The sequence below is a fragment of the Phasianus colchicus genome, chromosome 10 (genome assembly GCF_987193195.1).
Source record: "Phasianus colchicus chromosome 10, bPhaCol1.hap1.1, whole genome shotgun sequence".
NCBI classification, from domain to species: Eukaryota; Metazoa; Chordata; class Aves; order Galliformes; family Phasianidae; genus Phasianus; species Phasianus colchicus.
The window spans coordinates 17,327,312-17,339,447 of NC_143445.1; positions in this window are offsets into that span (position 1 = coordinate 17,327,312).

A 12,136-nucleotide genomic window follows, 5' to 3' on the forward strand; every position below is an offset into this window, starting at 1 on the left:
GCGTGTGCTGGCAACATTAGCGCAATGCGCGTGCACCGACGGTGGCACAGAATTTCACATGCGCTCGCCTCGTACCGTAACGCGCATGCGCCACCCCCGGCACCGCAGTGCGCATTCCTCTTTTCAGCTTTGTACTGCCATCATTGGCGCGCACTGCGTATGTACAACTTCTTATCCCGCAATGGGCATGCGCGCCCTCCGGCACTGCACTGCGTTTACGCCAGCCTGTTTACCGCACTGCGCATGCGTCATGGGCGGTTCCGGTCTGCGCACGCGCGTTTTTCTACACTGCATTGCGCATGCGACATCGTTCGCACCGTATTGCGCATGCGTCTTTTTAAGTACCAGACTCCGCCTTCGTCCATCCCGCCACCCGACTGCGCGTGAGTCGCCCGCGGCTGTGCATTGTGTACGCGCCATCCTTGGCAGTGTGCGTTCCGGAATTTGCGCTGCTGATTTTGCTTGCTCATTTTCGGCTTCACTACTACGGATTCGGTGTTTCCGACACCTCATCACGCATGCGATCGGGGCATGGTCCGCTGGGAGCCTAAATAGTCCGTTCTGGAAGCAGGCTCAGGCGTGAAACCGCCCGAAAAAATAGACATCGAGCATTCTGGATTGGAAGAGAGAAAAGTATCGTGGAGCCCGCAGTGCAAGAATTGACTGCTCGCCCGCATTTCAGGGCTTCGTAGAAATGCATGCTATTTAACTTGCTGACGTATGCGCACTACTGCCAGGTGGACTAAGCACAACAAAGCAGTGAATTAGCTGCGCAAATGGCCGCGCACATGCGTCCTGCCTCCTGCAGCCACTAACAAACGGTGCCGTAATTGCACCGATTTGCCAGTACGGGGCACGCAAGACGGCGGAACGCAGTTCCCCCACGTGGCCTCTAGAGGGCGCCAGCGACGACTGAAACAAACTCTCTGCAGTTCCCCTTGTGGCCACGAGGGGGGCATTAGAGACTGCGGAAACAACTTCCACGCCCTTCCCCCATTCGCCACTAGGCGTCACCGTAGATAGCGGAAATAAATTATCCGCAGTTAGCCTCTGTGGCCGCCAGGGGGCATTAGAGACCGTGGAAACAATTTCCTCGCCGTTTCCCCAAATGGCAACGAGGGGCACCAGAGACCGCGGAAACAACTTCACCGAGAGGTGGATGTGGATCTGCCATCCGTGGCAGAGGAAAAACACAGAAGAGAAATGGGGGGAAGAGGAGACGACGACGAAAACCAAGGAAAACTTCAACAAACCCCCCAAACCTGCTCTTAGTGCTTACGAATATCTGATGTTGTCCTGCTTTTTATTATTTTATTTTTTTCAGCCAGCACCTGAGTTGATGAAAAACCTGCTGTCAATCAGATTTGTGCAGCAAATGGCAAAAAATGTGCAAAAAAATGGCTTGGAACTGTTAACTAAACTTCGTTTCGTCCCCAAATTTGTGAGAAACACTCACAGACAAATATTTCAGGTTAGGGAAGGATCTTAGTGATAGCAGCCACATTTATTCATTCTTGCAATAACGGGCGCACACCTCCTGTTAGCAAGGTAGAAATTGCTCACCTGTCAGAGAAATTCATTCCGTTCTATACTCTAAACCCAACGCAGGTAATGCTCTCCTGGCACTCCCTCATTGGTTGATTGCCTGCGGCTCACCATCTCCCTGCCACTGCTGCTATGATACATTTCCATACCAACCTGTTGTTTCCTGGGTTTACAAGGGGCCTTATTTTGTACTCTTCCATGAAGATAGGAGGGCAGTATTTCCCCAAGTGAGCACATTTCTTCTGTTCCACGCTGGGCTTTCTCCCCACCCTGCTGATTTGCCTTATTTTGCACATGGCTCAATTCTACCCTAGTCAGAATGTCCCAAATCTTTAACCTTTTACTCTGTACTTAGTGGAAGAAAAGCAACTATTTCACATGAGGGTTGTAAGTTCAGTAAAGGCCTATACTACGTACAGAAAATACTAAAAGCTTCCACACCCAACGTCTTACAAGAGAAACAAAAACAGCCAAGCAACTCTTAGAAGAAACGTATCCGTAACAGCTTCCGTACCTGGCCTCACCACTCTGAGAACCTGTCTGGGTCACCCAAGGCTTGTAAATATCCACTGTATCTTTCTTGATAACATGCAATTTGTCATCAGTTCTTTCATTCACAACAAATGCCAGGATCTGGCGTTCTGACCACAGGCTGAACCGTTTTAATAACAGTGGAATTCCCTGGTACAGTTTCAAGAATTCAATCTAATTTGACCCAAAGGAAGAATTAATATGAAATGTGAGGTATGCATAAGTCATCATGAGGCATGCTTCTCAGCATCACCTTTGGGAAACAGGTAATGGATTTGTCATAAAAGTCTCAGTACAGAAGTAACATGCAACGCTATGTAAGAGTAATACGAGAATATTTTGTGAGGAGGCAAGGAACTTTATGACCTCCGTCTGGGAAATCCAGCACCATTTGCCTGCGGACTCCTCTTTGGCAACTGTTCGTTTTGTTCCGGAGCACAACTCAAATCTACAAAGGAAACAAACGGAGTTTTACATAAGCAGAAGAAAAAGAATGTTCTATTTCCTTCAGTATTTAAAATAAGAAAGTAAGCAATCAAGACAAAAGCCAGGCAGCAAGTGGCGCAGCTCTGTATCATGAAGAACTGAAGTCATAGGCACCAAGCTTCAGACAAATCAGTCCAACGTACCTGCAGACCAACAGAATCCTTAGGTAGGACAGCCAGTGAAAACATCAAACAAAGCACCTGATTCTCAGCCTTCTCCTTCCTTTTTGAAAACCTAGAGGCCTCCCTGTTAGCTCCACCACTGGCCTGTAAAAGCTCAAGCTTGCAGTCTGTTGGCAGTCCTTGTTACTAGACAGCAGAGAAGTTGTTTGGACTGAATTTTAGGAAGGCATTACATTAGATCAAAAATAGTGCCTGAGCAAGGAAGTATGGGCTAAGGACAAACAGTTTAATTCCTAAATAAGAAAGTTAATTCCTCCTTTCCAGGTTATAGAAACGACTGACATTAGACCAGAGGAGCAGAGAGGAGGGACAGCTTAGCGTTATCTGCAAATTAACACGGGACATCACACATGAATGGCTTCAATTCTAGAAACTGTCCAAACTGAGGCAACAGCAAGGATGCAGCTCATGCTACAGCATACCTGATCTCTTCCTGCAGCACTGTTAGGGAAAGCCAATGCAACAGATATTCCTCTCTTTGGACACAATCACACAGCTTGAAGATGACTGAATCCACAAACTCTGCGCATTTGCTGTGAGGCATCTGAACAATCAGTTTGTGCAACTACACTGGGCTACTCTACAAGAAAAACTGCTGCGTGCATGTGTCCATAAAGACCAGTGCCACAAAGAACTATGATGCCCCAACACTGCAGCGCATCGCGAAGACTGAAGTGTGCTCTAGGAGCAGAATGAAAAGCTGCATACCTGAAGGAAGCAGAACAGATGCCAACAGGCTTCCAGCTTGCCCCACCCCCCTCTTTGCTCAAAGCTTTCAAATATATTTGTATAATAAAATATAGACTGGTGTTAATCTCTTAGAATATTTATACAAGTATGAATTTTTTTTTTCAGTTCACATAATGGATGACATATCATTGAATATAAGGTAACTAATTTATGTCAGTAACACTGACAAATGACATGAGCGACACGTCCATTATATACACATCATTACATAATATTAAAGGTAGATAGAGAAATGATCAAGAGGTAGAGAAATGGACTCTATGTATTTAAATGTTTCCTTGTAGTACAAGAAGCACGCATCAGGAAGTGTACCAGCACATACATGCAGATGCAGAGTGACTTTGCACACAGCCAACAGCAACAGGGCACAGAAGAGGTGGCAGCATCAATGCAGGGAAGCCATCACATCCCATTGCATGGAGCGATCATCCCTTGGCCCCAAATGGGCTGCTCCACACTCATTCTCCAGAGAGGAGGCTTGGGCAGCAGATGCAGTGGTGATGGTACAGAAAAAGAACTGGAATAAACTGTCATTAAAATTCCAGTAAAACGATCCCTGTCCCACCCCACAGCAACAGGGGGCTGAGAGCTCCCCATTTTGGGTGCGTGTGCATCTGCTTTTTTGCCCATCCATCTTTAGGGGGATGGGAGCAGGGAATGAGTAGCAGCTTTGTACCGGGCATAGAGAAAATGCAACAAGATGAGAGTTTCAGGAAAGGAGAGATGCAAGAGATGCCACGCAGATTTGAAAGCCTTGCAGCATCATAAAATACAGCAAAGAACTCAGAGAGGAGTCTGAACTACACACTTGGGGGTGGAGGGAGAGTAGGGCAGCAACTCAGCAGGGGTAAGCATTTCCAGCTTCAAGAGCTGCTGTTTCTTATCAAGTTCTCCTTCCATGTCTTGCCCCAAGCCACTCTACACCCTTCATCACGGAGCCCCACTGTTATTAACAGTTTATTTTTTGCATCCTAAAGTACTTTGCCCAAATCCTCTTCCACAGACAATTGACAGAAATTTTTTAAAAAAGTTAAGCAAAACATCTGAATTCTGGTGAATAGATTATCATCACTTTTAGGGTATAGCCCAACAAGAGCTCAATCCTCCAATCACAGCACCAAAATTAGATCACTGCTTCTTCATCTTTGATAAACTGCTGATTAAATGGGTGATGTAAATCACCTGTTCCTGCTGTCATCTGATAGAAAATGAGCTTGGCACAGCCACACAGGTTACTGGAACAAAGAAGGCTGCAAGATAGAGGAATTCAATAAAAGAATTCACTAGCTATTTTAACTCATAGAGGAAATATGACATTTTCCATACTCCATAGCTACTCTAAAGAGGAGCAGCATATTATAAATACCTATGACACATCCTTACTTGTTCAAGCTTTTTTCTGATATTTCATCCAACCTGCTGGGTTGGCAACCTGGGTACTGCTAATGAAGGCAGTAGCTGGTGGGGACTTTTCAAGATAACTGAGTGGCCCAAGAAGCCAACAGGTAAAGATGAGGTGGGTTGGCAGGAGACCAGAAATAGGAGGTTTTCATCCGTAGAATCTGAATACTGGACTTTTAGTATAAAAGACATCACACATTGGCTCAGAATATTTAGTCCTCCTTTCAGGGGTAGTAGCTAAACAGTAAGTTGGTACTTAAAAGCCCAAATAAAGTCCCCAAAATTAAAAAAAAAAAAAAAGACAAAAAAAACCAAAAAAACAAGAAAACACCATGCATGTGCTATGAGACATACAACTCACGTAGCAAGTTTGCTGTAGTGTCTGGGTATCACCTGCCCTCTGTGGCAAGCTAAGAACAACTTTTGCAGAGAGACTGGCAGTAAGGCCCAACACCAAAATCATAGATGGTCTTCAATTTGAATGGAGTTTTGACAATATTCTCTAAGCCCGGCTGATGAAATCTCTTAATGCAGTATGCCCAAACTAAGATGCATGGATTAGAGTGGAAGGAAAGCATCAAATCCTACATCTCTAAAACTAAAAGTTTCTGTTCTTATGAGGAGCAGTAACTGATGGAGATCTGGACTAGTTAGATGATCTAAATCTTTGCCTCCTGCACACAATGACAGGAATTCCCTTCTCTCAAAGATACATTTTATTCAGCACCTGTGAATGTGGGGTGATTTAAAAGCACTTATTTCCTAAAGTTCTCAAAGTAGCACTTGTTTTGATACAGGATGGATTATTCTCCAAAAGCACAAAGGGAAAACTCAGTCCTGTAGAAGTGCAGCCTCAGAAGTGACTATGTATCTGCATATCAGTTTTTCAGACCCATGACTCAGATGGGAGAACAAACACTTAGGAAAATTTAACCTGAATTTTCGGAATTAAATTCTGGGGTTTTAAATTTTATTTACAGCCAGGTAAGAAGATTCATGCTATTAGGCATTGTTCTTGCTATCAGGCATTATTAACAGAAAGATAATGTCTAATTAAGGATAGGTTGTTTTTTTTTTTAATCATGATACTAAATGCAAGTACGATGTAAGACGATGAAATGTATGATGTGTATGTATAACCATCAAGAACTGTTCCAGCTAATTCCATTCCTTCATTGGCAAGTGGATAGAGTCATAGCTCTGATCAGGAAAGATGGAGCAGCAATGTTCTAAGCCAAAATGGGAGCATAGTTTCCTGCAGCATTATTATCTGCACACCAATACCAGTGAAATTGCTGACTGTTTCTCACTCTTACATCTCACAATCCACTTGTTTCCTTGTTTTCTATTGATAGTTTTATGCCCATTTAGACCAGCTGAGCTCCACCACTGTTTCACCAGACTACCTACTCTCTTCCATTCCACTACAGAAGTTAATGAGCTAGGCCACAACCTACAGAAATTGTTACTTACGAGCACTTTCAGTTATCTCTCTTCACTGAGTTTTGGATGCTCCTGTGAGGACAAAAGGTTGAGTTTTATGTCTGTCAAGGGTAACACTGTAACCAAGAATAAACATGCTCCTGTTCCAAAGACCTAACATCCTGAGTCTTTCAGATAACACAGTATAGCAACAAAACAGATGCTGAGGATGCCCAAAGTACCCGATTACTTCTGTCTTGCATTATGTATTTGTTGCTGAATGTATTCACAGCTACCTCAGCTGTGTGGACATGCTCATGATTCATGCCTTTCAAAGATTCATTTGAAGGTTGAGGAAGGTTGTCATTTCACTTGTTTAACCTGATACCAAAGATCTAGCAACAAAAGGGCTGGGAGCAACCTCAGTGGTGACCCTCACATGAGCCTGACCAGGTTTCTTCACAGTCTTCTTGAGAGCTGAAGTAGGTCTACCTGATGGTGCCAGGAGGTGGTACCAGACCTATGCAAATCCTGAGAGCATGCCTGGTCAGAGAGATTAGCAGACAGTTTGTTATTTACAGGAGGATTACTCCCATAAATGGTGCAACTGAATAAACAGTCCTTAGCTTTAGAAACATGAGAGAAGCTTGTGTTTGCAAAGGAGAGAAAGCAAAGCTATAGAAGTTATGCTAATTATTTTTGTATCGCAGAACGTTTCAGAATAGACTGGAAAGTAACAAAGAGTACAGTCAAAGGTCTAACTAACAATTAGTATGCCTAGGGAGACAAGAAAAGAGAAATGCAGCAAAACCAGAAAATGATATCAAGATCTGTCATAAATGTTACATGGCCTTGGAAAAGTTTTTGCTTTCACAGTATACAAAGTAAGACACAGCCACATTAGGAATTACAAAGATCAGTATTTCTGGATCCAGTAAAAAAAACGGGACATTATACAGTAGCCAGTACAACAACAGGGTTTGGAAATGGGAGTAAAATGTAATGGCTTTTGAATGACTGGAGCTGCTGGCACTGTTGTTTTCAGTCTGCTTTGGTTTTGTGCCCCCAGTTAAAGACTGTCAAGTTCACCACTCCCCCTACCTCCCCCCCAAAAAATACATATTAACAAATACTGCATTTCAGAACAATTTCAAATCAGAAAACTTTATCCTTAGAATGTCTTTACATTAATTTTACATAATTGGCCAACAGCACCCAGTTTCCCTAATTCTGAAAATAAAATAATGCCAAACATTTCAATCATTTAATTAATAAATACATACCCAAGTTTTCCCTTTAGAGGGAAATGTTGAGAGCGTAGTACCTACTCAAGATCTTCTTCATTAATTTTGTTATCCCTGAAGAACTAATAACTAGATCTGCAGACAGAGGTACTACGCTGCATTAAGTCAACAATGTAACTGGCAAAAGCAGACAAAGTTTTGATCACTTAGAGGCCCCTGTCAAATCCAAAACAGAAGCAGCAGACCTAAATAAAACTAGCAGAGTTATACAGAACTAGAAATCAATTGTTCAGAGTTTAGCTGGGGGCACATCAGTTAGGTCACCTCTGAGAGAGGAGATGCTGACTTTCTTCAAAATAAAAGAAAAGTTGGTAAGGGAATGAATGAGGATACAGTGTTGAGGAAGATAAACAGGCACTTTATTGACTATTGAATAGAGAAGAATATTATGATATGCCACAAAACTGGTTAGGCTACTGAGTCTGTGGTTCTATTTCAGACTAAAGCAGGACTTGCCTGCAAAAGCTCATCTACTCTAAGCTTATACAATAAAAGATTACCTACAAATTCCTGTTTTCTTATGTCTCAAGACTATCATGGCAGTGATAATCTACTACATATGCAGAAGATGTCATGCACTTCAATTACGTTTAAAATATCAAAGATACCAAGATATGCGCCTTATTACCCTTAGTCACGTTTCACTTTCACAGATGCCATGCTGAAGTACCTGGAAATTAGCTTTCAATCCCTGTAACACTGCAAACAGTACTAACCCTTCTTTGTACCAACCACAATTATACCCACTGCTATCTATTTGGACACTGAGCTCTTTCTGATCTGTGACGAGCATTTATGAGACAAGCATTATACAGGTTTTCCTATCAAAGTTGCTTAGTGTGAACTGCTTTTGAAAAAAAAAATGTGAAAAGCCTGCAACAGTCTATAGCTTCTGCTCCTGCCTCCCTCCGTGTTAACTTCATAGTTTAATAATCACATTCCCCATTGTGACTCTGCAGTTCCTAAGAGGTGAGGACAGAGCAGGTCCGAGACCGCCTCATGAGACTGAATGTGTACAAGTCTATGGGGCCGGATGGCGTGCATCCCAGGGCTCTGAAGGAGCTGGCTGAGGTGGTTGCTGAGCCGCTCTCCGTCATATGTGAGAAGTCGTGGCTGTCTGGTGTGGTCCCAGATGACTGGAGGAAGGGTCACGTCACTCCCATTTACAAGAAAGGGAGCAAGGAGGACCCCAGGAACTACAGGCTGGTGAGTCTCACCTCTGTGCCTGGGAAGATCATGGAACAGATCATCCTGGATGACAGGCTTGATCACATGAAGAAAGGGTGTGTGATCCGTGACAGCCAGCACGGCTTCACGTCTTCTGGGCTCCATCAGAAGAGGGGTGGCCAGCAGGGACAGAGAGGCGATTGTTCCCCTCTACTCTGCTCTTGTGAGGCCCCATCTGGAATACTGCGTCCAGGTCTGGAGCCCCCAGTACAAGAAAGACAGGGAGCTGTTGGAGAGGGTCCAGAGGAGCCACAAAGATGATCAGGGGACTGGAGCACCTCCTCTGTGAAGAGGGGCTGAAGGAGCTGGGCTTGTTCAGCCTGGAGAAAAGAAGGCTGCGGGGTGACCTCATTGCAGCCTTTCAGTACCTAAAGGGAGCCTACAGACAGGAGGGAAATCCCCTCTTTGAAAGGGTGAGTGACAGCAGGACAAGGGGAAATGGTTTTAAGCTGAGGGAAGGGAGATTTAGGTTGGACGTCAGGGGGAAATTCTTTACAGAGAGAGTGGTGAGGTACTGGAACAGCTGCCCAGGGAGGTTGTGGATGCCCCGTCCCTGGAGGTGTTCAAGGCCAGATTGGATGGGGCCCTGGGCAGTCTGGTCTAGCATTAGGTGGAATGGTTGGTGGCCCTGCATGTGGCAGGGGGGTTGGAGATTCATGATCCTTGAGGTCCCTTCCAACCCTGGCAATTCTAAGAGTCCTCCTGCTGTTAAGCTAACATCCACCAATCCTTCATCCTGTTACAGTTACTCCTAATTGCTACTCTTTCTGCTGTCTCAGCTCTTCAGTACTTTTCACTTCCTACATGGAACAACGCAGAGATTTGATCTATCTTAAGTTTTCAAATTCAGGTAAGAAGCAATATAGAACTGAAGAGAAAACAAGCGTATAAATAGAAGTCATTAGGAAACACAGAACATGCTGCCTCAGTTCTATTACTCCAGTAGAAAAATGATGTCCCCTTTAATACATGACAAGAGGGTCTCATTAAAGATTTCCACATTATGTTTGAAGCCTATTAGTAGCTCTGCATATACCTAAAATGCCATAACGAAAAAGTACATTAATTTAAGTGAAATTATGGACATTAAATGTGATAGTGCTTAGGAAAGGAGACTCTGGAAACAAAGTATTTTCTACTATATTTTTTGCACACTACAATTGATTCATACATAGATGTTTACTCTCCTGAGTAAACTGCTTCCTGAATTAAACATTTTCTCAATACAAAATATTTATGTAAGTCATACTGTACTTTATCCAAATGGTCTTCCTGAATGTAAGCCATATCAGAGTTAAGCAAATAATAACCTACAGGCTAAAATCTGTGATCTCTCAGATGGACCATTATACCCATTAAACATATAAATAAAACAAAATCCAATTTATATACAAGCAGGGTAGGTTTTTGTTTTGGTTAGAATCACTTGTGTACTATCCCTTTTGTAAAAGCTATCAAATACACATTTAGATGAAAAATAACGGCTGTGATTCCTACCTATGAAATTTTTATGTCTCTTGTAGCAGAGAACACAACAATAAAACCTAGAAACATCAGAGTAGTGATTTCTATTATTGAAAATACTCAGAACATCCCTTTTAAATTACAATTACTGCAAAGAAATGCAGTATACCTCAAACAGCAACAACAAAAAAGCCTTAAACTTTCCCCAAACTTGAGAAGTGTCACTATAAGTAGGGTTTATCCAAAAGATAACTGGGAACACAGAACAGTTCTGTATGTAGTCTATATCTGGCATTGACAAAGTGTTAAAATTATCCAGTGATGTTCACTTCATAAGGTATTATAAAGTTAGAAGCACTACAGGGCTTTCAAGTATTTTATGTATTTATAGTGAGTAAAAATACAGCCATAATAATAATACTGAGAAACTCTGAAGATTCAAAGCCTACTGAAACTCACCAGCTTCAGACCCCAAGCACCAGCCCCTACAGTTGTGTTAGCATTAACTCCTGTAATAAAGTGAGCTCCATAAGCAGCAGACAGTATCAAAACATGAAGTCGTTAGCAAGTATAACCCAGGCCTTCTTATCACACCAACTGTGGTTTTTAAAAAAAATAACAAAGCACCCATGCCATCCTATCCCCCTAACTACTACTACCTATAATTAAATTTGCCTTTCTATGAGCAACTAATATAAGCAAAGAGGCACCTGTACAACCAATGGGTGTACAATTGTACAATCAACAGGCATAGGGAGGTTAGGCTTAGCAAGATTGTAACAGTGGAAAAATAATCAGAATAAATGGAAATGCCCACTGGCGTTATAGACTCACAGTAAAACTCCACAAGGAGCAACCTCCAGACAGAGATCCTTCCTCAGGGGCAGTCAGCATTTAAATGAGATCTAGGAGAGGTTCAGCCAGGCTCCACCCCTTCTGGTGGCACAGGAGAATTGCCTTCACCTGTGCTCCCATGGATGACTTATTGCTTGCCTCAGGTGGTCAATCAGAGGTTCAGGCCACGATCAACAGTTCCCATACAGGGGCCTACGTAACATGATTGCTTTATCCAGCCCGGGGAACAGAACTGCTCCACCAGGACTGTGAACATACTGGAAACTGTGGGGAAACATTGATGAATATCCTGATAAGAGACAATGAGAAAATAACCAGGCTATACAGTGCAAAGAGCATGCAATGTTGTTTCAATGTCTGCACGGTGCAAATAATGCTACTGTTTGAATAAACTATGCAGCTAGAAAATCAACACTGAGCCTTGACTGATACATGGAGCTCAATTCACAAAAGATGATGTTGTCACATGTATTATGCCCAGCTTCCTAACAAAAACCCAAAGGTTTTAAGAGACCTGTTTCATAAGGCATACGTTGCAAGATAGCTACACTTGACAGCCGCTAATTACAATGAAGAATGGACATAAGGATCAAGCTTTTAGAACAATGACATTTACTCGGAATGATACATCTGAGATGGCAAATGTGCCCAGTGTATCTCATATGGATGCTGTAAATGTTGCACAGAAAAAAGTTGTTTTCTGCAGTTTTCCAAAAGAAAACATGATTATCCATCCCTTAAGTGGAATCTACAGTACTATAGAACATGAGTATGGCAAGGCTGACTCAGTTATCTATTACTCCTTTAACTGTTCACCAGATATTTCTCTTTTTTGTGTCCAACCTACATATTTTTCCACAGTGACAAAACCTCCATCCTGAAGCATACATAACATTGATTTTAGGAGGTGGGATTTAACACCTAGAGACCACTGCTTTGCACTGCAATGAAGCTGATAACATAGACATC